Here is a 27,056-nt window from a genome sequence, read left to right as displayed (position 1 = left end):
CAGTAAAAGAAGAAATGCATTTAGTGTTGCAGAGGATTTGCTCTATCAGCTGCTTGGGAGATTGAAGAAGACTGAAAAGCAATGAAAGAAAGCAAGACAAACAAATGTTTCACATTGTTCAAAGTCACAAGCAACTATGATACCATTTTGAAAGTATTCCAGCTAGAAACCCTTCCCCATCTTATTCTCCCAGACGTATTTTCTCTTGTGAAGGAATAGTTTACTCTACAAGTTATCAGAAAAGCAAACAAACAAAGAAGTTTACACAGAAATCAAGGGGAATAGAATGACAGAACAATGACAGAAAACAACAAAAGCAAGCAAATACACAGACAAATGCCAAATGCATCCTCTGGACCCTTGCATTTATTTTAAAACAGCTAAATGAAAAGCCTCCTCCTTCCTTACTTTCACAATGTCTCCTGCTGTGTCAAGGTTTGAAGACATTCTATACTTTTTACTCTTAGTACCTGTTGTGGATTTTACTAGCACTAATGGATGCATATTATGGGTGGAATTCGCAAAGATTTACAAAACTGCTGTGGGCAGAGCAGGATATGTCTGCGGAAAGGAAGCAGATATGTTGACCCTTTGCAAAAATCCATGATCCTGTTTTTAAGACTCAATTTTGCCTCAAAATTCCTGCACAGAGCTGGATAATACACTCCATCTTTTCTGCTTATGCTCCCCATCTCTGTAAGAGCAAGGTAATATATTTGCTTGTTCTTTGCGTATAAGATTTTCAATATCACTGAGAATTAGCTTGAAATAGAGTAAAATCTCCCTGGATTTCAGCAGGATGTTATTATGTGTATTCTTTCATTTGTATGCTTCAGTTTTCCCCAACAGTCTGACTAGATCATAAATGTTGTGGGTCAGACACTGTGCTTCAGTGTATGCTTTAGCCACAATTCTCACAGCAGAGCTCAGAATTTGGATGGACACTCCAAATGCCAATGAATAACAGTAACTGAGTTGGGAATGTGGTCTACTACCTTTTAGCCAGGAACATGGGGTTGTTGGTTGTGTTCAGCTGGAATCAAATTCAGATATATTCACATTTGAATTCTCTTATTTGTTTCAGAGAGGAACCCACATGCAAGCACTGACTAGTTAGACTCTTCTACTCTTTCTGAAGAGTAGTGTGGAAAATGGGAACAGCTTTGTGCATGAAGAAAATTAATGTGTTTAGGATGCTACTTTCAAATTGTTGTAAAGTTTGTCATAACAACACTTTTACAATTTCTTTGATAGCTCAGGAACATTACATTTCTTCTTTAGTGAAAGGTCACACAACTATATATTGTCTCTTAAAACCAGTGAATGCATAATGGCTTCTGCTGTTCTAACAGGAATCATTAAACAAATTCATAAATCAATGAAGCATGCCAATGCATTAGTTTAATTATCATTTCTGTTCAGATGGTTGGTTTATTGTAATGTAATTGTTTAGTATGTCTGACTATTAGAATAGAGGAGCTTGGCTGGATCTTCATTTCAAAATCTATTCTAATTTCTTAGCATTTTTCTGAAATTAACAAATAATAGTCTGTTGAGTAGACTGAAGAAATTCAGTTAAAGGAAAAAAAAATACACACACACCCCCTTTTGGCATTTGTTATGAGATAATTTTAAACAGTCCTGTCATTCTGTGTATTTTCTGAGTGATGAATGCCATCCTTACAGTTGTCAGCTAAACCTCCATAACAGTTTTTAGGTATTACAAAACATTACATGTGGTTAGGTAGACAGAATTTATGAGTTGCACAGTTGGCTTCAACAGTATTTAGCTTAAGATATTAGATTTGACCAAATAGAAAATGATAGACATTAATAGCATGAGGAACGCTGCCATTTTTCTTTGAAATACAAGGAATAATGTATTAAGACAAAATATCCTAAGATTAGTTTTCTTGAAATAATATTTTTTCCTAGAAGAGTGGTACAGAATAGCTAAGTGTTTAATAATTGTGATTTATGCTTCTAGCAAAATCAAGGTCTTGTCTTAGAAATAATGAGATTAATGCCCCTTCAATAACTATAATTTAGATTCTTATTTATTTCTTGTGTTTTTAACTGTTAGGCTTTGTGTTTTTACTGAGGACTGAAGCTCCCTGTATCTGATAACCTTGGGCACTGGGATTTTCAGAATAAAATAAAACTAAGAATCCCATAAAGTGCCTGTGATGGGATTTACAAGAGCCTAATGGCCTGGATGAAGTTAACTCGAGCAGTAAATTAGGGCCCTGCTCAGGATATTGAACAGCAGGAAGTGAGAATATTCCTCAGCCAAACAGACTTTGAGAGCTCCGAGCTGAAGACCAGGATTTCAAGGGAGCATAAAAGTGAACTATGGGCTGGAAGAAGGAGCATGAGAAAGGCTGTACAGTACAGTGTAGAAAAAGAACAGTATTACCTGAATGGATCACCTGGCTGAGAAGCAGCTTTGCATTTATCCTTGAAGAAAGTATCAGCACAAGTCTTTTGTATCCTTGTAGTCTCTCAAAGTGGCTACAGTGGGACATTTGTGATTTACAGGCCTTCAAAACTGAGTGAATTGGAAAGAATCTGTGATTTTTCTCACTGCGTATCTTGTGACCTTCACATTTCTCTCATATCCAGGCATGAGAATGAATATTTCTGCCCAATTCTTTTTGGAGAAAAGTGTAAAAGATTTTTATTTATTTGCATTACACACAAGGTGTTTAATTGTGATATGCTATCTAAATTTCTCATTAATATTAACATGACTTGTATGTATGTATCAGATGGAGGTCCCCTGAAGTGCATATCTCCAAATATGCTGTACAATCTGTCATGGAATGTGAGGCTAATAAGTAAGTAACAGGAGTATCATATGAGCTTTGCTTATTTACAACTGTTACTAAGTAATTCAAAAGAAGGACTGAGGGCAAGAAGAATATATTAAACCATATTGCTTTATAAATGAAAAAAGGCTGCTGTACAAGATGACCAGAACAATAAAATGTCATGTTTAATTTACATCAGGGTTAGCTATACAAAAATCAGTGGAGTTTCATCACAAATTACTATGGCTCATTGTGTTGAAATGCTGTGGATCTTGCTGCTTCAGGAACAATATCTAAAGAGTCAGATTTTTAAATTGTAGGTGATATTTCAGAAAATGGTTATGAATATTTTCAGAAAAAATATATTGTTAAACTGTTAACAACTATCCAGATATCTTCAGTGTAATGTGCAAGTTAAATTATTTATGGTTTCTATATTCTATATATAGTTGGATATTTCAAAGAAAGATTTAATTTTGTTAAAAAAAAAAACAACCCAATCCTCTAGTAATACTTCAGCAATGTTAGTAATGCATTTTCCTGAGGGTTTTAAGAACTTCCAGTGTTGCATATATGTAATGTTTTCTCTTACTAACAGCATGTTGATTCATATTATTGTATTCTCTATAGGCTAGAATTTGTCTTAAACCCCATCCATTAGCAAAAAAATGGTATATAACCCATCCCCCTTGACCCTCAGCAGGTCTTGTGATTTAGCAGTATGTTGAACTTCTCGACTTTCTTGTCCTTGATGGAGTATAATTTTTGTGCTGGTCTGTATCAAATATTAACTGAGATGCCTGGAAAGATAAAAACACAAGAAGCAGAAAACTGACATTCTGCCATACTAATAGGTTTCTTTTCCAGAATGTGAATGACTTGAAACTTGTGAAGCAGTGTAAAGGAGTTCTTACCATTTTTACTCATTTGTGCAAATTCGTAATTCAAATCACAACCAGCTGCAAAAGTGCTCCATATAATCTTGTCTCAGAAACGTGTTAGCATTAACTGTCTTTTGTTAACATTATGAAAGGAAACTTTCCAAAAAATACCAGATCTTATATGTCAAGGTACTTGGGATCAGAGTGCTTGGGCCCTAATGCTTTAGAAAGGGAAAGGGAGTTTGTGCATTTAATTATGCCTGATTTTGCTGTACGCTATTCTAAATCACTGTCCCACAACAACTTTTTCTGAAGTATCTAGTTACATTTGGACCTCCAGAAAAACATCTGGTACCAATCCAGCTCTCTTTTGTCTTGATTTAAAATTGACTAGAACAGCATAGAATAGAATTAACCAGGTTGGAAAAGACCTTCGAGATCATCAAGTCCAACCCATCACCCAACACGATCTAATCAACTAACCCATGGCACTAAGTGCCTCATGCAGTCTCTTCTTAAACACCTCCAGTGATGGTGACTCCATCACCTCCCTGGCCAGAACATTCCAATGTATGATATGTCTCTCAGCAACAACACTGCTGTCTTCCATTTCTTACAGGGACAACTTCAGGGAGTAGTTTTGGGAGAGATATGTTCATAAGACAAAGGGATTTCCAATTTCCTATTGAAACACAGCAAAAGCCAGCTTATGAAATATGATGTTATGAAACAAACAAGAACAAAAGGAGAGACCATCATCAGTATGGCAAAGTGACTCTTTTGGTTATAAATCATTTACTGGAATCAAATGTCAACAGAAACCATCCACAGATTCAACTTAGAAAGTTACAAAATGCCTGGAGTTAGAAGCAGTTGAACATTCATTGCAACTAGCATGATAACATCTATTTATGGTTCTCTCCAAATTAAATGGTTCATTGCTTATCCTTAATTTTTATACTAGTTTCATTAGTAGAGATGGGTTTGGTTGTAGAAAAGTGTGACCTTGTATAATAAATTATCTGCCGTGCAGCAGTTTCCAAGAGTTTTTCAAGGATTGTGAGGGTTGGAGTTCGGGAAAGAGTAGAAGAGGTTTGGTGGTGGTGTGCTTGTGGACTTTTGTTCTTTTAATATAGTCATTTTTTGAGAATTATGAATGTGCTCAGCTCTGTACATTACAAAGATGAAGGCTGCCCCATGGGCCTTCTGTTCTTAGTGCAGTTCAGGCACACAGAATTTAGCCCAGTGATTTACCATGTCAGAATATATTTTCCCTCCTCCTTTGCCCTGTCAGCCTGTAATTCTTAGTTGTCTGGTAGAGGCAGCTTCTCCTCCATGAAACAGTCAGCGACATCACCATCCTCTACCCTGTAGAGTAACATTGAACCAAAGCAGGAAGTCAGAAGTAAACATTATCCATGCTGTTAGCCATATTTATGGTTCCACTTAAATAAATAGCCACAATCCTGGAGAAGAAAATGAGAATATGGCCAATCTTTGAGGAGTGCACTACTAAAGGTAGACTATGCTCCCAGAACAGTGAGGTCTGTAGGGCACTTCTACCACAGCTGAAGACCTATGTTTAGAAGCATTTTCTTCACACTGTTGTCAAAACAGGTCCATGCCCTAAGGGCAAAGCCTGCTCTCCAGATGGAAAATGGTGAGGTAACAGGACTTTAGCTACAGACCAAACAGCAAAATGTCTTCACCAAAGCTACCCTGATTTATTTATTTTTACAAGGTTTTGATTAATTTCATTTGAGTGAAGTGGCTGCAATTTCTGCATTTACTCAGTTTGAACATGTTTTAATGGAAGATTAGTCTCTTAAGTCAGGTGCAAGGAAAGTGCTTACAGGATATGACAGTGAAAAGCACTGGCTGGTAGGGAAAAAAACTCAAGATGCTGTGGTATAACAAGCCCATTTAAACTGAAGTGACATTTACATTTCCCTGTCTCCTGTATAAGGCCAGAACAATGCTCTGAAAATATAAAAGTGGTGGATAAGAAAGATTCCCTGTAATTTATTAAAACTCCAACCCTAACAGCTTGTCATGGGTAAAAACTGGGTGCATTCCATCCCTAGAGACAATTCTGTTCTCAGTTGCTCCACAGATCAGCTGTGGTGTCACTTTGGAGAAAAGACACCTGCTCCTTTCTCAGACAGTGGTGAAACAACCAGTAATATTTAAAAATTAACAAATATTTAAAAGAACAAAAATAACCCACAAAACCCCAAAAAGTAAAATTAATGAAAATTAGAGACTTGGCATAGGAAAACTGCAAGAGAGGGAAAATATTAATAAAGCCTATGCTATTTACCCTAACTTTCCAAAGCCATGACTACTGCATAATTTAAATATGTTTAATTAATTAATCCAGTAAATGGATACCTAGCAATTTCAAGGAGCTAGCAAATAAGCTAAAATAGCTAACATTATCAGAATAGGAAGAGAGCATGCCCAATGATATCTGAGCTAATTTGTCTGCAAAATAGCACATCATCATTCCACTTCAAATTCCCCCTTAAAACCTCTTTGCTCTGTTGACCCTATAAATGGTAAGGTTTATGGTTTGCAAAGAATACTGCTTATTATGTTGCTGAATTTTGTCTCATCTTCTTCTGTTTTATACTATTTATATTGCCTTGCACTTACATATAACAATAGAATTTTCCTAACCTGTTTAGAAAGAGTTCAGTACAATAGGATTCGAGTAAGAACAAGAACTTGCAGGTAGCACACTAGTATTATTAGTTAACTAGTTATTAATTAATAAGAAGAATGTCATTGGGCATACTTTAGTTCTTGAAAGTCAGTCATAGTTAAACATACATTTCATAGTTTTACAAGAAAAGTAAAACATAAGAGAGACCTTTCATCTCTGTGACCAATATGATCTGTAATAATTTTCAATGTCTTAACATTTTTTAGGAAATGGATGAGTACATATAAAAAAAGAAAGAATACCAATGAAATTTAGTCTTGATATCTGTATGAACAAAACTGTTTAGATAGAGCAAAATCTGGTCTGGGTGTCTGCCAAAATTAATATCCGATATGGATCCCTTTACGTTTAGCTAAACTTGTTTGGAAATGGACAGAGGGCAGAAAAGGAATACAGCCATAGCAATAGAGTTTTGTGGCAGCAGAAGTCAAGTAATCACCTGTGAAAGGAACAAGTCATATTGTCATGAGAACTAGAGTGAAATTGAGAATGTCTGCATAGGGATACTTTTTGATGTGCTTATGGACGCAAATACAAAAAATTATTAATAAAATCACAGAATCATAGAATGGCTTAGATTGGAAAGGACCATCTATTCCAACTTCCTCTCCATGGGCAGGGACACCTCTCAACTAGACTCAGCTGCTCAAGGCCTCATCCAACACAGTCTTGACCACCCCCAGGAAGAAGGCATCCACTACCTTCCTGGGAAGCCTATTTCAGAGTCCCACCACCCTTGACAAAGGAAAGTTTCACACCAAAAAACAATGGAAGGTAAGAAAACAGTGAAGACTTCACAAAGAAATCTGATCCCATCTGCCCCTCTACCACAAAGATTAAGGGAAACTCAGAAATTATTTTGATCCTTTTAGAAAGTTGAAAACCTACTTAGTGTAACCTAAACCAAATTTTGGCTTAAATTCAAAAGGCCAATGTGTTTTCCAGTTACTGACATTTGAATACCTCATTAGTATGTTGAAATTGTCACTCAAATGGCTGCTTTATTTGCCTAAGTGCTGATTTAATACACTGAATGCAAGATTTGGCAAAGTTGTTAAGGCACCCATGTTTGAAAATTGAGTGCTGACTTTGAGTTACATGTGACTGTATTTGTGCTGCTGTTCAGTGAAAACAAGCCTTCTACATATCCATCATGCGATTTTCACATCAAAACCTGAGGTACTATATGCAACCAACATACAGGATGATACAATACATGCAGGTTTTGTCTTTGGGTTTTGTTTGTTTTTAAAAAACTAATTTTACAGAAAATTACCACATGTTTCAATTTTACCTGTTTTTTTATAATCAATTCTTCACCTCCTGACTATAATAGCTGACAGGAGTTTGAAGGAAAAAGGACAGAGAATAGCCAGAATAGACACAGAATAGTTAGTAGAATTAGCAATCCAGAAGCTTAAATAGAATAGTTAGTAGAATTAGCAATCCAGAAGTTTAAAAAGTCCAGAAAGGATGAACAAAAGAAGGAGGAGTTAAGGGTAACCTGAATGGCACTTTTTCTGATGACAAGTGGATGATGAAAAGCTGTTAGATAGCTGCCTTTCTTTGAATCCACATTCTGAATATAGGAAACTATTTCAAGGACAAATTTTCAGGTGAAAATATCTCTGTTTAAACACTGAACAGGGAACTGACCAATCGAGGATTTTTTGGCCAGGCTGTGTCACTAAATACCGAAAGATACACTGCAAATTAAAAAAAACACACCAACCTACCACAGTAATAACAAACAATAAACACCTCACATCCTCTTCTGTTATAAGAGGCTCATCTGATATTGCCAGATAAAGTTGTTTGAAAATATAGACGAATTTGAATGCTCAATATCTCTTTAAAGTGGAAGTTAACTCATTTGGTTAATAAATTGTTTATTCTTGTAAGACTCATAGAATCAGAGAATAGTCCAGGCCAGAAGGGACCTCCAAAGGTCCCTCCCCACAATCAGCAGGGACATCTCCAACTAGATCAGGTTGCCCAGGGCCTCATTGAGCCTCACCTTGAATATCTCCAGGGTAGGGGCCTCAACCCCCTCCCTGGGCAACCTGTTTCAGTGCTCCACCACCTTCACAATGAAGAACATCTTCCTGATAACTAATCTAAATCTGCCCTTCTCTAGTTTGAAGCCATTGCTCCTTGTCCTGTCACTACAGGCCTTTGTAAACAGTCTCTCCCCATCCTTCCTGTAGGGCCCTTTCAGGTACTGGAAGGCTGCTATTAGGTCTCCCCCAGAGCCTTCTCTTCTCCAGGCCAAAACACCCCCAGCTCCCTCAGCCTGTCCTCGTAGCAAAGGTGTTTCAACCCCCTGATTATTTTCATGGCCCTCCTCTGGATCCTCTCCATCAAGTCCATGTCCTTCCTATAAGAGTTTTATAGCAGTGTGGGGCAGCTTTGTGAAACAGAAGGAGCCTCCTTCTCTATGGCTTTTTTATTATTATTAACTGCAAGTACACATAAAAGGTATTACATGTGCAAAAGATTATTACTCAAATCTATCAATGCTGAAATTCCTCTTTAGTTAAGCTGCCTTTGCAGCTAGAAACCCACTGGCAGTTCTAGAAATACTGGTGTTTCACCCAGACAAGCTCTGGCATAATTCCAACAACGATTCTGACCCTTAGAAGGCCTGAGACTTCAGTTAAAGCCAGTCAATCACAGTGAAACATGACAGATCTGTGGTGTAGGCAAACACCATGGAGAGACTATGATGCTGCCCTTACACACATTTTAACTCACTCCATGGAAAAGTCTTGGATCAGCTTCCAGGGGCAGTAGCACTATTTTTTTAAGCCTTCAAAAAGTGAACATGTATTTGTCCAAATGAACCACGATCACAGTGGGATGCACAAACAGATATCTGAGTGTCTAAACGTGTGCATGCAAAATCAGAAGGACTTGTTGGAAATAGACATGTTCTAAAAACGAGACATTTTTATGGTGCCTATTATGTCCAAATTGTTTTGCATCTTTACAGTTAGAAAATGTCAATAAATCCACGGCATATAAAAGGGCACTGCTACTATTGCAGTTATTGCAATTCTATACTTTGTCAAATATATGTACCTCTTAATTCAATAATATTTAAAAGCAATACTCATTGTGGTTTACAGTATGACACCTGACCTTTTGTTAATGTCAAATAGGATTTTCCTTTAGCATGGAGAATTATTATATTTCTATAAATATGATCATTATTCTTGGAGAAAAATATTAAAGAAATAGCGTGGCAATCTGATCAGGTAATCAATTATTTCGCATGACAGTGATTTTATGTATTATTGTTGACACTTTTGCACCCTAAGCAGGTCTGCAGTATAAAAGAAAACAGTAACTGGATGTCAAAATTCTGCTTGTAATACTAGCCTGTTAGCTAAGAGTAGAAAAAGGCCAAAATTCTGTTGTACTGATTGGCAAGAAGAATTCAGCATTAAGTTGTTCCTTCAGCCAAGCTAGATAAAATCTCCAGCAATGATTATGCAATATGTGGTGTGGAACTTTTCTTAAAGGTAGCTAAGTTAAGTACAGTTTACAAAATACCTATTTAGTTGTGATATCTCCAGTTCTGCCTTAAAAGCAAGTTTGCAGCAGGGGAGATAAAGAATTCAGTTCCACATCATTAGGAGATACAGAATTTTTTGCTGCTCTAAGCATATCTACTTGCCACTGAATGAAACATATCAGTTAAGCTTGTATCTGTTACTTGACCAGTGCATTCATGCACATTATCTATCAATATATGCTTTACTTCTGATGTTGACAGTGTAAATCTCATTGATTCATGTGGGCATTTGTGTTAAAGGGAGAGTGTGGGTTAAAAAAAGTCTTGGAAAATATGTGTGTTTTTTACTTATCTCTCTATATGTAAATACAGGGAGAGATGCTTTCCTGCTGAGCAGATGGATTGTACTGAACAATCCTGCAGAGAAGTGTATTGTCCTTTATGTTGGGATAGACCAAGTCAGAATTTTGTACTGTGGAAGAAAAACACTATACATTCTTTTTGTTTATGATGTGCCTCCAAAGTTGCTGCATGGGACAGAAAATTATTCTTTAAATAGCAACCTTCTTCACCTTCCTTGCTTGGCATTGACATTGCTTTCTTTATGAGGTAAAGTGTAGAAAGATACAACACAGTCTTAGCATGGCTTAACAAGAGTGGTGCCAGATATAGACTTTGTTTATGACATAGTTCTTCTATGAATATGCAAGCAAAAATCAAAAGACTCTTCAGCTTGCAAAAAAAGAATTCATTATGAAACCCCACAACAAACCTAATGAGAACTTTAACAATTCCTGATTCAAACATTATATTAGAGGACAAAAGAGTAGCAGAGATGAATCAGTTGCCTCACTAATGTATGAAATAATGGAGGCATCAGCTGCATTCATAAGTATGGAGAGCAAGAGATAATTTTTGAATATTTATGTGGAAATTTTAGGTTCTTCAACTTTCTGCATGATATTTATAAGGAGAAAGATGGGTTAAAAAGTGGGACTCAAAATACAGGTGTTACCTTTCACCCCCTGAAGTTTCTTCGCTAAGGATTATAGTGGTCTCAACCACCTGGACAGTATTTTTTTAATTTTCTTTTTTTAAATGAACAACCACCTATAGATGAGAGAATTTTCCAGAGACAGCATTTTACTACTGCTGTTGCAGACTGCTAAATTTGGCCTGGATATTTAACTCCTAGACATTCAGTAATTGAAATGACCGATAGAGACTATGGCCACAACTTCAAAAAAACCTCTGTGTTGCCTACTTGTAGTTCATTACAAGTCGCTTAGCCTCCCTTAAAAGTCAGCTCCTCATTTACAGTTGATGTAAGTCCTTCTGTAAAAGGCTGGAGAAAAGGTAAAGTGACCTATGAACTTGCTTTTCAGGAAACAGACAAAAGTCTTTTTCAAGATCTTGCTGAATTGGTTGGTGCTGTTTTCTACCACAGGAAGATATGACTACCCCAGAGCTCTGACAGAGAAAGGAGGTCATCTGAATGCTTTTCAATCCCTTTCAGACAGAATGTGCTAGGTTAGCTCATACTCACCTTCAACATTTCATTAGGCTTTCCCAGCTCTATTTGCCTGCAATGCAAAAGAATGTGTACACAAACTCCTCCACAAGCAGAGACGGGAGGTTGGTAACATCTGACATAGGAAGATGACAGACTACTGTGGGAAGAGTAATTTTTCAGTGTTTGCTCAGGAATTTCCATTGCTTTTCTTTAAACTCTAAGTCAAAGCAGACAGAGCTCTACTTTTTATGCAAGGCAAGCCAAAATCTAGCCCAGTGAGGCTACTAGAGAGAATTTTGCATACACTGGCATTCATTGGAGAGTCTTTAGCAAAAAAGACTGTGGTTAACTGACAACCATTTGAAAAAACTGTTAACTTTAAAAACAATAAGTGAATGTTTAATTCAAATCTTACATGCACCTTAATATGTGGATATGAAAGCAAGAAATCTACCTGATTTACTGACAGATATCATTGTCGGCAAATACCTTTGAGAAAAGGTAGGTATTTAATTACAATAAATTAATGAATGTAAATAAATTACAAGTGTGAGAATTCACTAGGAAAGTCAACATAATCTCTGACATTCTGTAGAAAAGTACATGGAAATATCTAAGTCTAACCACATAACACTTTGAAAGACAACAGGGGATAAGAAAAACACAGAGTGGTCTGGATAGATCAAGACAATGCTTTGTACATCCTTGACCACAGCCTAACAAACTAATAGTGTTTGGTGGTACAAGACCCTTCAGAGTATTTGGCTGGAACCATATACAAGCATTTAAATCCAAAATTAAGTTAAAGTCTTTCTGTTATTTTATGAAGATCTTAAACACACAATTTTGTCCAATAAGACACTAAAGCCTATCTTTAAAGCTTTAACAGATGAACCATTCCATACTCTCACAGCTCAAGGAAATTAAGTCTTGGGATTTCAGGGCCTGTAAGCCCAATTATGAAAACTCCTCAGGCCCAAATACAGCATTTGGTGTCATATACATGACCACCAGTGTGTGCAGAACTCATTTCTTGGCCAGATATAATAGCTATGAACAATAAACGTAATGGCAGCATAGAAGGGGCACTAATTTTAAGATATAGTAATATGTACTAAATAAAGATCTTGCACATATTATCTTTTGTTAACTGCAAATTTATCTCTTGGGAGAGAATGAGGTATGGAAAGAGATAAGGAAAGGAATAGGATACTGGAAGCCTTACTGTTTACCATAAAATGCAGCAGCTCCTACTGCTTTGCTGAAGGAATGAAACCTGCTGGTGGCAGCAATCATGACTTGACAGAGGATCAATCACGAGAGTTACAAGGGCCTTGCCCTTTTTCTGCTATGTGACAGTTCTGGAAAGCAGTTTTCTAGATAATCCATTGTGGAACAACTTTTTGGATTATCTCTAGTGACCCTAGTTTTCCTACATAAATATAAATGTGATTCATGTTAATAGCCCCAGTTAGGATAATAGCTTTGGTAACAGTAAGAAGCAGAATAAGCAAGGAACTTTACTGTACTTGGCAGTTACAAAATGCACCTTTAACAAAGAATAAAACAACAACAAGAAATGTTTTAAACTACCTGCAGCTGCACTGCACAACTCTGGTGGGAACAGTTTTACTGACTGTGAGGAGTTTTAATCACTCCCTGCATTTCTTCTGTTTTAAGCCAGTACAACTTTAATGAAATAGTCAATTTAGTTGCCTTCCAAAATTCACACTTACATTAGTTTAAAATTGGAATATCACAGCAATGATCCAGTACCCTTTTATTTGGCCAGCATTCATCCTGTAACTACATATGTTTCTCATGCATTAGCGAAATCTTCCATGCCCAGCAAGGAGAAGATTTGAAAGATTAGGGGACACAAAATTTTGAAAGGATTTGCCAAGTTTGACATTTGCACCTGTGTAACTAGAAAAGAACAAAGTTTAGCCTTTGATATTATTTTATCCTGGCAGCGTTTTAATATATCCTGGCTTGATTTTCCAACAGCTCCTAACTTCTCAACAATTTTAAATACAGTTGTGACTTACCATTAGGGCCACCGAACAATGTTACTTAAACATCCAGAGTGTGATATTTGATTACAGTTAAGCTCTTCCAAAAGCCTAGAGGAATCCATGAGGAAAATATTAGAGATGGAATTTTAAAAATCTACATGGCTATAAATTCAGATAGCTTTTTAATGTATATTTTAAGAATATTGATTCTAAAGAAATGCACCCACAAAGAGAGACTCAAGATAAAGGCTAATATGTAAATTGGTTTTAAAACTGTAGTTACTGTAATTACATGGAGCATTTTACAAGCAACTAGGGACTGCTTTGGATAGATGACTGAAATTTAATCAGTATCTGGAACAGATTGCCTTTCCTTCACAACTCACATTTCTGAAGTACTATTCTAGGGAAACCTGCTAGAATTGTGGGCCTTTATTACCACGTTTGATCTCTCTATGCAGTTACCGAAGAAGCAACTTTCCCAGATCTCAAAAAAGTATAGGCCTTAGTCCTTTTTCTCAGGAGTATGTCTTTCTTTCCATTTTGGGGCAAACTTCATTCAGCTATCCAGGTTGAGGTTTATAATCACACGGAACATTATGTATGAAATGCAGAAAATGTTGGTTTGCTAATGCTGCCACCTGAGACTACAAGATAAAGGAAGCATGCACAACCCTTTGTACTCAAAGGATATAAATACTTATGCTAAACCTTTTATAAAATAAAACTTATTTCTTCTATGGGACTTATTTTTTTTATTTGTGCTAGCTGTCAAGAAACTGTCAGCAAAGAAAAAGGAGCCCCAAATGATCTATACCTTTCAAAGAAGAAAATAATTAGATGTGGTAAATTTAGAAATTGATCTATCTGAAGAGTGTGCAGTTTACAAGCAAGAAATCAATCAGTTTACACCAAACAGATTAAAAACATATATCATTATTTTTAATGGTTCAAGATGTAAAGGTCTGAAAGTCTAAATAGAAGTCATGATGATTACTTATATTAAAATCCTAAGTATTGGATGACACACAATGATTGTCTAGATTAATTACTATATTATCTGCTTTGAAGGAATATAATATCTTTAACTTGCTGCTTGTTCCTAAAATCCTCATTACTATGCCTAATATACTCTGTCCCTGGAGTAAATTAAATCATTTCCTTCTTTTGTACTGTAGTTTCCTTCAAGCTGGATTCTTAGAAATACTGGGACTATGCTGTGACATCTGAGTTCGGAAGATCAATTTATAGCTGTTAAAGATCATAAAGAATTGCTCATTAAAACAGTTACTATTTGACAAATAACAACATTTGTTGTTTAGCCTGGATATTTATCAAGCAGACAGAGCACTTACTCCTGTTGCTTGGGTGAAAGTCTGCATGGATAAATTTATTAGTCAGTTAGTGCCTGATTTTAAACCACCTGTCTTATTAAAAAAAGCAAACAAACCAAACCAACCACAAACCAACCTGCAGTTTTACATACATTAAAACTGCACTCCTGATCTGATAGCTGCAGGAAGTGCTTATGCCAAAGTGTCATAGCCATGGGCCATACCACCACCAAAGAGTAATAGCATGAAGATATATATATCTAAAAACAACAAACAGTTTTCCTTTTCTTGAGAAATGTTTACACATTGTTTTAATCTAAGATAAAGGATCTGATGGATTATACATATGCATATTGCATTTAGGCACACAAAAATGCAAGCAGATCATGATTGCATTTCCTCAGACACAGTGGTTGTGTTATGTTCTTGAAGTCAATGGGAAGCTACTGACTTCATTAGCTTTTTAGAGTCTGAAAACTGATTCACAGAACACTTCAACATTTTGAAAGTAATAAACTAAAAATTATCTTTGAACTATTTCTTAATTATTTGTGAGCTAAAACCATTTTTTTTGAAAAGCAAAATATTTTAACAAAATGTTTAATTTTAATTTTCTGTTGCATAAAATTGTGGTATTGAAAACATTCAAACTAAAATAGTTTCTATAGAGAAATTTGTTCTGAAAACACCAGTATGTTACCAGTTTCCCCTTTGGTTTTGTTTCCAAAGAAAACAAAGTTAAATTGACACCATTTTGTAGAATTTATCAGCACTACTGGAACTGCATTATGTGAAAGAAGATGGTTTCTTCAAAGCTGTTTCAAGCAGCTTAGTTATTGAATCCACAGGGAGAAGAGCAAGCTTTACGTAGGTCCCAGTTACAAAGAATCTACTGTTTGCTAATAAGGGATCGGTGTAATTAAAATAAAGAGGTATGGATAAGACAAAACTTTCTAAGGAAAGCTTTGTAGTTCATAAACACACAATTTCTCTGACAGTTACGTCAGAGTTGTTAAATGTGGATTTCTGTTCAAATAAAACATGGTATACAAATTTAATTTCTGTTTGCTGTTCAAATTATGGATCTGGCCTCTGTATTAATATAGGATGTATTCTGAATGCAGTATAAGTTCTGCGTCCTAACAACAGGTTAGAAATTCAAGAAACTTCAAAAAGGAACAAATAATAGGAATAGCATTTTTTTTCCATGAATAATTATATTCTGTGTTTATAAAACATTTACTTTTCAAAGCTATATACAAATATTAATGAAACAATTATCACAGCATCCTTTTATGCCAGGTTACACATAAAGGAGGGGAAAAATATATATATATATAAAATACAGTGCTTAGCTCTTTAGTACTATAACTGGGGTTTCAAGCTACTAAGTAATGCAAATAACAATAATAGTATAGGAGAAACCTTTCAAGTTTGACTAACTGGCTTGATTTTCATAGGTTTAGACTTCTGAGCACTCACAACTCCTTTGAAGTTGATTGAAAGTGTGAGTGTCAGCACACATTAAAATCAGACCACTAATTTAGATGCTTAAACATGAAACTTAAATTCACAACTTCAAGTTTGGAAAAAATTGACCTAGGTGACTTTTCCAAAGGTATCATACAAACCAGTGTTAGTCTATGGGATTCTTGGTTTACAAGTCTCACAGAGATCCCAGCACAAATGTGATGGGCTAAATGAATCACTTACAAAATGATATTATCTATGCAGCTAAATCAAGTTGGTGTGGGCAGGGACTAATGCATGATGTCATAGACCAAAGATTTGTATGAGATACTGCAAGAAAAGAGAAATGTCCCTTCCTTCCAGAAAAGCCTAATTGCAAATATGGGTGATACAACACTATTTCAAGGAGAGGACTCTGAAGAAGTCTCCTCATTTTACATTAACTCTTATTCTTGTCCACTTGAATGTTACCTCCTACCTTGTTATGGAGAAAGCCCTCACAAAACTGCCTGGAATAGATGTGTTATTGCCTTCAAAATTCCTATTTTTTATCTTTCTTTACACTCTTCCAAGTTATGCACCAGTCCTGTGCAGTGTCTTTATGTCACTTCCTCAGCTTCAGTGGAGCATGGGGAATTGTTTTTTTCATATTCTTAGGACTCAATTCTGGTTGTTACTCTGTAGATGTTATGGAGAGAAGAGAGACTATGAGGAGCATCTTCCTAATCAGTTGACAGTAACAGGAGATGGCCATAGTACAGGAAGGGTGTTCCTTGATTGATATACTTCCTAGCTTTGATGAGTTGACTAAAGCTCCCTTTTATGTTATGTCTGCAGCAAGAATGAGGAAGTAATTATGTAGGATGTCTCCAGGTATGTCAACTAGAAAAGGAAAGTTAAAGAAAATATACCCCCCATGATGAGCAAGAATGAAGAGCTAGTAACATCAGATGAGAAGGCTGAGATTCTCAACAACTTTTCTACCTGTCTTCCCTGGCAGACTCTTACCTCACACCTCCTGAGTGGCCACAAGACAGGGACCACTGTAAGTGAAGACAAGGTTCATGACCACTTGAGGAACCTGAACATATGCAAGTCTATGGGACCTGATGGGATGTATCCCAGAGTCCTGAGAGAATTGGCTGATCAGAGAATCATGGAATCAATAAGGTTGGAAGAGTCCTCAATAATCATCAAGTCCAACCTGTGATGTAGTTGCCAAGTCACTCTCCATGATATTTTAAAAGTCATGGCAGTCAGGGGAAGTCCTTGGTGACTGTAAGAGGGAAAACATTATACCTATTTAAAAAAAACACATTGAAAAGGGCACCTCAGAAACTACCAAGCTATGAGCCTCACTTCTGTGCCTGGGAAGATCATGGAACAGATCCTCCTAGAAGTTCTAATAAGGGAAATGAAGGTGATTCAAGGCAGACAGAATGGCTTTATTGAGAGCTAGTTCTGCTTAATGAAGCTAGTGGCTTTCTGCAATGGTAGTACCAGGAGATTTGCTTCCAAAGTGCATTCCTAATTTATGTAGACTTCTATGGAGGTACACACTTCATGTACTCCATGTTGTTCTGTAGATTAGTACCTCCAAACCCAGAATATATCAGGAGTTTGCCTACAACGGGGCATTGTAAGGTTGGGCACTAATCAAACCACTTGGGGCTCTAAACCTATGAAACACAAGAGAACCAGAAGCTGGGAGTTACAGTAAGCTAAACCTGGTCATAACCAAAACGGTTGTTTGATCCTTTTAATTATCAGGAACAGATACTACAATCTCACCTGCTAAGGCCTAATCTGAAAGTCCTGCTCATACTCAACTGATCTTAAAAAAATGAAATAATACACTAATGCTATAACTGTATGAAAAATGCATAAAATCCAAACAATATTGTAAATGAGGAAAGTTTGCCATAGTTTGGTGTCTTTTCTTTCCATTATATTTGGGAAAGAATGAGGTATATGAACATCAGAAAAGAGTCAGTTTAAATTGGGATGCTTGCAGCTGTAATTATGAGCAACCACAAGTCTTGATGTTTATAGAAGAGAGATTACCTACATGTTATTTGAAAACTTTTGGGTGAAAGTTTATAGTGGTAACAGGCAAGTCTAATTTTCTTTCATACTTAGGGTTTAATAGGTACAGAATGCTGCCAAGGAGAAAAAAAAAAAAAGAACAAGTAGTAACTTGATATTTGTTCTACACAGACATGAAGAAAGATTAAAGAAATACACAAAGTCTGAAACATTGATATGTATAACTATTTTAATTGTAATGTTGCTTTTGTAATAGATTTTTCTGTTATGGTACAGGTCGAAATAGTTGCAACACTTTCCACCCAAAAAAATCCCCACCCCAAAACCAACCCCCAAACTGAAAAAAACACCCCAAAAAACCCAACCCAACCCAACCAACCAACCAAAAACCCAACAAAAAGAACACCCACCAAAAAATCAGTTTGGAAAAGTTTAGGTTGGAGTCATAAAAACTGCACCAAGTTTGTACCGTCTGATGTTGAGAATACGACATTATTACTTTATATAAATGATACTGTCTTTCCTAGGCCAGATTATGTTGTAAATATGGACTCCTTTCACTTTGGATATTTCTTGTTTATTCTGTAGAATATTGATAAAGACTTTTTAGATATTTTCAAGTGCAGAGATCCACAATACTGCCACTTTGACTGCAATAACTGACTGGGAATATGGTGTAATGAACAGGGTAGTGGCGGAAATCCTAAAATCTCCTTAGCCCTACTAGTAAATCCATGCCTGCAGAAACAGAAACATTCCTACAATATAAGCACTGTAACTATTCTTCCTTTTTTTGCAGATGGATGTAAAGGCATAGTCAGTCTAGGTGGTTTACCCATGAACATGTGGAAAGTTTGTGGAAGAACTACTATGTGGAGTGCAAATTTATCCTTGCACATAGTTCATGCATCCAGATCTCCTCCTGGCACTAGACCTTAAAAGCCTCATTCATCACTGGTTCTTAAGTATGCTTAAGATAAAGCCTATATGAAACATATAGGCCATTATTTTAACTAACTTACCTATTTTTACAGTGGATAATTTTAATTTCACCGATATTTATATTCATAGCAAATGTATTTGGTGACTCACTTCCTTTAACACAAGAATTGTCATTTGTGTTGCATTTTAGGCCAAATTAAATTATAAAAATAGTCAGTTGTGTAACTATCAACACCACAGTATTTCTTCTTATTATGGAGACAAACAAAGAGTACATTGGAAAGAAAAAAAAGTGAGTCTCATTTCTGATCCTAATGAAGCAAGTAACCTATTATATCAAGGTTAATTTGTTGACTCATGATTTCCACTTATCCAATGATATACTGAATCATATGAACAAACCTCTACATCTAATCAGGGTTTTTTATTGAATCCTGACCTTTTATACACCTTCTTCTTGATTATGAATGACAGTGACCTTTATCTAATTTAAAACACACATACTGATGCAAAAATATGCAAAGTACACATGTAAATTCTGAATTAAGATGAAGATGTGCATAATTTTCCGGGGGGAAATTGCTTTAGAGAGAGATGTTTATATTAGGGCCAATTGAGGGTATGCAGGGAGAAAAAGTGAATTAGCCAGAACTCACATGGATTTGGAGAAACAGCTGCAGAGATAGTGAAGTCTGTTTAGATTTGCTCAGCTTATACTTAGAATCCTGAAATGTCAATATAAATATCATTTTTTATTATGCTATTCAGCATTTCATGGCATTCATGAAATGGTCAAAATGCAATAAAGTCAGACAAAATACCTCTTTATCTAAAATTTTACAAACTGTACCACAGTATTCCACTTATGTTTCACTCAAAATACATCACATTCATTTTCTACAACACAAAAGCTGGATCACATTCACAACATTATAAAAGCTGTGTCGTCTTCTTTGCCATTTACCTCATTAAAGAGGAATGGTATGAGCATCGTCTGGATATGGTCTTTATAGTTCAGGATATATAATTAGGAACTGCTGTAAATACTGAAAAATAAATAAACAAATAGAAGCAGAATGACTCCTAGGGAAAAAGAACTCCCTAAATTTCCTTTTGCTTTTTTTCTGTTCACCACTAATGGGTCTGCATTGAAATTACTAAAGATGAACCCTGCCATGGGGCACAGTCTGAACCGCTGTGTAATCCTATAATCCACTCTCTCTTTTCACAAGTCATTCCTTCCTCTGAATTGCTGTGAACCTAAATTGTAGATCAGCAGTTTTGCTCTAGCCTCTCTTTTAAAACCAAACCAAAACAAAATACATATACAAAAAAATTGCAAAATTTGGTCTAAAGACCAAATTCAGTTTTAAAGCAAACATCTAGCAAACGCATTTCTCTGAGGGACTGCTACCAAACAGTAACTGGCATTAGCATGTACTTTCATGATTAACAACAGGGGGTTGTCAGACTGCTATTTCTGAAATAAACAGATTTATCCTGACAGATCATCAGCAGTTTGCACTACCTAATACATGTTATCATCCACCACTGACATCATTACATTAAAAGCACACTTAGTATAATCTTCTATAGGAAATTAAACAGGTTTTATGATACACTTTTGGTAGATTTTTTTAGGCGATAGAGGGAAGTCTGTGGGAGAGACTGGAACATCAGAGAAAAGGCACATGCCAAACAAGACAGGGAAGATCCCCAGAAATACTATGCTGTATTTAGTTTTTCACAATCTATTAACATAATATCTAAATAAGTTAAACCCAAATGTTCTGGCTGAAAACTACATCTTGTACTTTTAAGCAGCCTTTCCTTGGCTGTCCCTCCTATTACCTCCATAGTCCTGTGTCTGTGTCCTGACTGCTCCACATGAAAACTACCGACATAATACGTAATTGTGAAACACTTCTGATCTTGCCATTTATTGCTTGCATAATATTCTGGCAAGCTCAATATTTATATTCCTTTAACTTTCAGGCATCTCTTTGTTGCACCTTCCTCCATCCCCTAAAAAAGAAGACAACAGGTAACTCAAATCACTGCACAGGAAGTGCAGAAGCTACTGGAACATTGGAAAAGTTTGATGCAGGTGTAGGAAATGTGGTACAAGGGTTGCTTACACTTGGGGTCCCTGTGGATTCCCCCCTTCTGAGCTGCTTGTTCACTGATCAACATGGACGATGAAGTTGTAGTGAGAAAAACTGAATGTACCTCCCCTATATGCTCCACGTAAAGCATTCTGCCTCCATTGCAAAAATGATGGGAATTATATGTCCTCAGGTTCACCAAAGCAAATTCTGAAATGTCTTTTTTTTAAAAAAGTATTTAGGTTGTCAATTAACACCATAGTATTACTCTTCTAGGAATTCATTTAAGGCAGATAGTGCAAAGATCTGGTATCAGAAATTGCATGGGGAGTGTCACTTGACTTTAACAAGTATTTCATACTCTTCCTTAGAGGGTAGTTTCCAACTCATAGACTATACCGTAGGGGTGAGTCAGATATTGAAGTCCTGGCTCCAATGCCTGTTCTGAGTAGCTTTATTTCTCCAGAGACAGAACCTGCATCCCTCTTTCAGACTTTTGTCTCACATGGATGTGTTTTGTCTCTTTTACGTTCTTCTTTCATAACTTGGTAGGAAGAGAAGTAAGAAAAAGTGGCTAGCTACTGAGGGATTTTTATCCATTCACTTTCATGTAACATTCTCCCTAAGGTTAAACCACCTCCTCTGCAACTGAACTGGTAGAATTAGAACAGTGGGAGATACGAAGTCCCTTACATGACAAATTTAACCTTTATATAAAGCAGTGGCAGCATCACACAGACTTTAAATACGTCTTAATTCTTATGTACTCATTGTCTCATATAAAACCCAACATTTGAGAAGTAAGTATGTATTGGTTTGGTATTTATGTATCTTTTGCCCTTCTTTTTCCCTTTATCCCTCCTCCTAACATTTCAGTTGCAATTGTTAAAATTAATGAAGCATTTTGCCACAATTTTTTATTATGTCAAGCACACTGGACAAAACTTCAGCATGAGACACTCTGGTGTAGAATGAAGTAATAAATGCTAATTTAACCAAGTGATTTTGGTGGTTTATTTTATTTTGATTTCTAAGTGTTGAATTTCTAGTGACCCACATTCTGTGTATTTCTACCACTCAGTGATATTTGAGGTTGCTTAGATTTTTGTTTGGGTTAGATACTTTGTGTCCAGAGGTCAAATGAGCATTGTTTTTGAGTCAGATGCCTACTGGCTGCATTTCTAATAGTTAATCTTTTCACACTGAGAGAAATAAAAAAAGCGGGAGACAGTTCAAGTTATCCCAAATAAACAGACAGAAGTAAAGCAACAATTACTTTTCCAGTGTGGACTGGTCTTGCTCATTTCTCATCAAGAGATAACACTCGCCAACAAAATGTCAGATAAGCAAGTTCAATGTTTCAGAGGCTTGCCATTTAAAGATTAATTTCCACTGCATTTATTTTCTTTTTATCTGACCCTCTTTCAGTACATTTCATCTGTGAAAATTTTCATGTAGACTCCTCAGAACAGATATTGTGGATAGAGGGAAGCAAAAGGGTCCAGCTTAACATAAAACACATCTAGAAATTATAAATGGAGTACTTTCAGACAGAAAAATGAAATGTTCTCAGGAGAATTTAAATTTTTTTTCTTTTACATAAAGTACTCAACTGTTACTAAAGCTTCAGTGTAGCTCCTGGGGAAGATGGCTATATAGAGCCGCCGGTTAATTTCAGTCATTACCAAGCATTTTACATCTGCTGAAGAATTCCAAACATATAAAAGGATGTCAATCTAAACCTTTAGATCAAAATAAATAAATAAATAAGGATCAACTTCAAAGGCTGTCAGTAGGCAAGTTACAGATCTGAATCAGCTTTTAACCCCTAGAGGTATAGCATGCATTATCTGCAAAAGAACTGCAAGGTCTGTACTTTGCGATGTACCTTTTTATTAATCTACTTTACAGCACAAAACCATGATGAAAAAGGAGACTCCTATTACAAGTGTGTATGCAATTTGATGAGAAGCTGTGGGGAACACATTCTTTCTATGCAATTATAGAAAGTATTAATGACAAATTAGTCCAAGGACTTTGATGACAATCAGATTTCCCATTTATACTTGTATATTTTCTCAAAAGCTCTGTACCTTACATTTTAAGATTCTCAAATTATCTTCCTTCTTTAGAATATTTTAAGGCATAGTTCAGAAAATGTACCTTCTTAGAGCAGAAAACAACTAAGACTGTTAAGAAGTTGGATGGAATTTATTAGCAATCTCTATAGTATCCTTTTAAGATGATATTTTGTCTTTTTAAATGTCTTCTGCAAAACCAGCTAAAAAGAGCCTGATGGGACTAAGAGTTCTGCATTATATACAGCTACAAAGTTTACTCCATCTTATAGATTCTGCTGCAAGGCACACTACAGTGTAGTATTAGGTAACTTATCTTGAGGAGACATTTGACTGAGTTACTATAGCCATGGCAACTTTGCAAAGGCAGAGGAGCAGACTGCACCAATAGATAAAAGGAACTGACCATAGGAGGACACAGACAATCTTGTTTAGAAAAATGTATAGTATAAAGTACGCTGAAATAAAACACAGATTCACTCCTTTGACAGTTTGTCAAAAATACCTTCAGAAGCCTCAACAACTTAAACACCTGATTCCTTCTCATTTTTTTCAGTGTATCAAGGAATTAAACTGAGTTATGTCAGGTAAACCTGGTGAACCTACAAGCAAATTCAGTACTTACAAATTCAGTACTATACAAAACTCTGCTGCTGACTCACTGAGGAACAATTTTGTCCCTGTGAAACGCTGGTCAATCAGTAAAAAGGTAGAAAGGAAGCAAGAAATAACTGTCTCCTACAACAATATTTTAATACACTTACAAAAATATCTTCCATGGAAAAGCATTTTTCTCCCTTTTTCATATGTCTAGTGGTGAGTCATCTAATGCCACCTCTGTATATTGCTAAACTCCACGGGGATCACCTTTACTTCCCAACTTTATCCTGATCAGGGACTCAGTCAAATGATCCTTAATGTCTTTCCTTAATTTCAGCTCTGTTCTCTGAAGTCCATTCATTCCTCTTTCAAAAAACCATAGAAGTCTCTATTTAGAAATGCCTTCCCCCACCTTCTTTTTTTTTTTTTTTTGGAGGAGGAGGAAGGATGCCTGTACCAAATCTCTTTTCTTGTGTAACAAGTTGCTCAGAAGAATCTTTCTTTTTTTTTTTCTCTCTAAAAATTAGTCTAAAATTTTACTTTTAGAACTCATAGATCAAAAATACATGCTCTGTCTCCCAAAGTAACATTAATTCATGCAAAAATCTATGCACTTGAAAGAGTTAATAAAAATTCTAATTACAGGATAAGAATGAAAGGTCAGGCTCCACTTACATCATTGTGAAGGGCTTTTATTGCACACTGCGATAAAACATATTTCTTTTTTCAGTTGCCATCCTTGAAAAGTAACCTGCATACCAATAGGATCTCCAAAATGCCATGCAGCAAAAAACATTTATCTGCTAAAATCTATGTACAGTAACCTAAGAAATGCCAGAGAAAGGAAGATTGCTCTCTACACAGCAATACTTGTGTAGATGTCTTCTCTATGCTAAAAATGACATGGGTCTCTACGTCTGTACTGTACTCTGAACTCAAAATGCATTTTTTTTTTTCTGAAAAGCAGATTGTTTATCAAAGAGAAAAGATGAACAATTTAGGCACTGAAATACTTAATATAGTGAGCAAGTCATCTTTCCCGAAGCATGCTAGCCAAAAATTTCTAATCCAGAAAGATAAAATGGAAAATGTGTACCTCTAGTATTGAAGATACTAGAAAGGCTGTGTTTGGAGTATCTTAGACTCTTTCCTGACTGATGAACTGATCTCTCTTTTTCCTGACTGATCAACTAAATTTTCACTTTAAACTCTGTCTAAAGCTTCACAGAAATGTTATTTGATCAACTTGGGTGTGTTAGTAAGTCTGTACAAAACCAGGGTGGCTTCAGATCTAATCATTGTTTCTTAACTCTAGCTGTGCATGACAACAAACAAGAACTTTACTGTGGGGCAAGTGTAAGTCAGAATAATTCTAATTTTCTTCCAACATATTACTTTTAAAATTCATTATTTGTAATGTAATGCATCCAAAGTTGGTTTTATAGTTATTTTTATAGTTTGCATCCCTAAAATTCTGCCAACAAATTCAAAGAAATGCACATAAGTAAGTGTAAGGTTTACTGTCTGCTTTCATAAAACCATTGTGTGCTGTCAGACGTGTTAGCTCAGTATTTCATGTGAGGGGTGGTCAAAGTTAGAATGTAACTATGGAAGTAGTACCTGACTTTCCTTTTCTTAAGGAGTTTTTTTAAGAATCATATCCAAATAGTTGTCTCTGAGTTGCACTTTGTTTGTAGAGCAAGCACTGCCTCTCCAACCTTTCTAAACAATAGATATTAACAGAGATCTGCGAGGGTTCCATTTCACCACTTCTGGTGGCAATCCTTTTAACTATTTGTTTATCTTGTGGTCTAAAATTATGACAGGCCCATTTTCAGAGAGGCCTGGAGTTTTCTTATTTACAGCACTGCAGAGTAAAAGGTGACCTTTCTGTTTTTGTTTAAAACCTTTCAACAGTTTGTTGTGCTCCAAAGATAGCGTTTTAATAATGTTTCAGACCAGAAAGCTCTCTTGATGGTTCCTGTGGGGGTACAGAGCACTGCATTAACTTACAAAGGCAGAAAATATTTTTAAAAGAAAATACAAACTTGACTGAAGATTAGATTTTGCAAATTAGAAAGCTGCTGTGCTAAGATCTTACCTGCCATTATGAAAAGCAAAAGGAAAGGGGGTGAGGAAGGGGGAAAGGGGACCGGGGACAGGGGAGTACGCAGCACTGGGTAAATAAACAGTAAAATAGCCGTTTCAACAGTTGCACCTTTACACAAAAGTAACAAAATCACCAGGCACCTGGCACAGTTATATTAGGACCTAATTCGGACAATATGCATCATTATACTGGGATCTGATAATGAGCAAACACTGGAGGCATTACACGTCTTTAGAAGAATCAACTTCCTACCTTAGCAAGACTGATAGAAGGTAAGTCCCCCTTTAAAGAAAGTAAACCCAAGCAGCAGTTGCAGTAAATTGAGTCCTTTCAGTCACTCTATACATGCAGCAGTTCTGCAATAAGGGAAAAAAAATATAATGGGAGGAGCAGCTGTGAACGAGTGACCTCCTGAAGCTGAGTTCTCTTTGTGAATCAAGCACTGGGAGCCAGTGCCTCTGATTTGCATGGATTATCTCCACTTGAACAGATACATTTAAATTAACTGGCACAGGGGCACAGGGATTAAAAAAAAAAAAAAAAAAAAGGAAAACGAAAAAAGATTTTTTTTTTTTTTAAAAAAAAAAAAGGAAGAGTAAGTGAGTGAGGGAAGGAGAGAGAGGAACAGAGGGTAGCGAGGACGGAGAGAGGAGCCGGGGTGCTCGGCTGGATAGGCTGGTTCGGGCAGAGCTGTGTCTCGGAAGAGCTACAGCTCCCTCTTCATGTCACAGTTGTAAAATGAGGAAAGCTGTTATTACGTTGGAGTTTAAGACAGATTTCACCATTCTTCCCCCCCCGCCCCGCTGCTCCCCTCAGCTTCTGATGGTTCATTTGATCAGATTTCTATAAACACTTAATAACTCAGTCTGTCATGCAGCTGGGGTTTTCTGTTGCAAGCCTCGAACAATTA

General features: G+C 36.2%; 1 protein-coding gene across 1 annotated transcript in view; it reads right to left on the bottom strand.

Moving 5' to 3' along the window:
- The window catches only part of ADGRL2 (adhesion G protein-coupled receptor L2), a 398,831-nt gene extending 372,279 nt beyond the window's left edge, over positions 1-26,552 (bottom strand). The window contains exons 1-2 of the mRNA XM_068141119.1: positions 26,399-26,552; positions 13,495-13,569 (exon numbers count right to left, since the gene is read on the bottom strand). The gene's annotated coding sequence lies outside the window, so the exon portion shown is untranslated. The remainder of the gene's footprint in view (positions 1-13,494; positions 13,570-26,398) is intronic.
- Between the last annotated feature and the right edge of the window lie 504 nt (positions 26,553-27,056).

The sequence above is a fragment of the Melanerpes formicivorus genome, unplaced genomic scaffold (genome assembly GCF_026170545.1).
Source record: "Melanerpes formicivorus ecotype bairdi unplaced genomic scaffold, bMelFor1.0.p_v2 SCAF_7, whole genome shotgun sequence".
NCBI classification, from domain to species: domain Eukaryota; kingdom Metazoa; phylum Chordata; class Aves; order Piciformes; family Picidae; genus Melanerpes; species Melanerpes formicivorus.
Note: the sequence above shows the minus strand (reverse complement) of the source record. Positions and strands in the feature narration are given on the sequence as shown.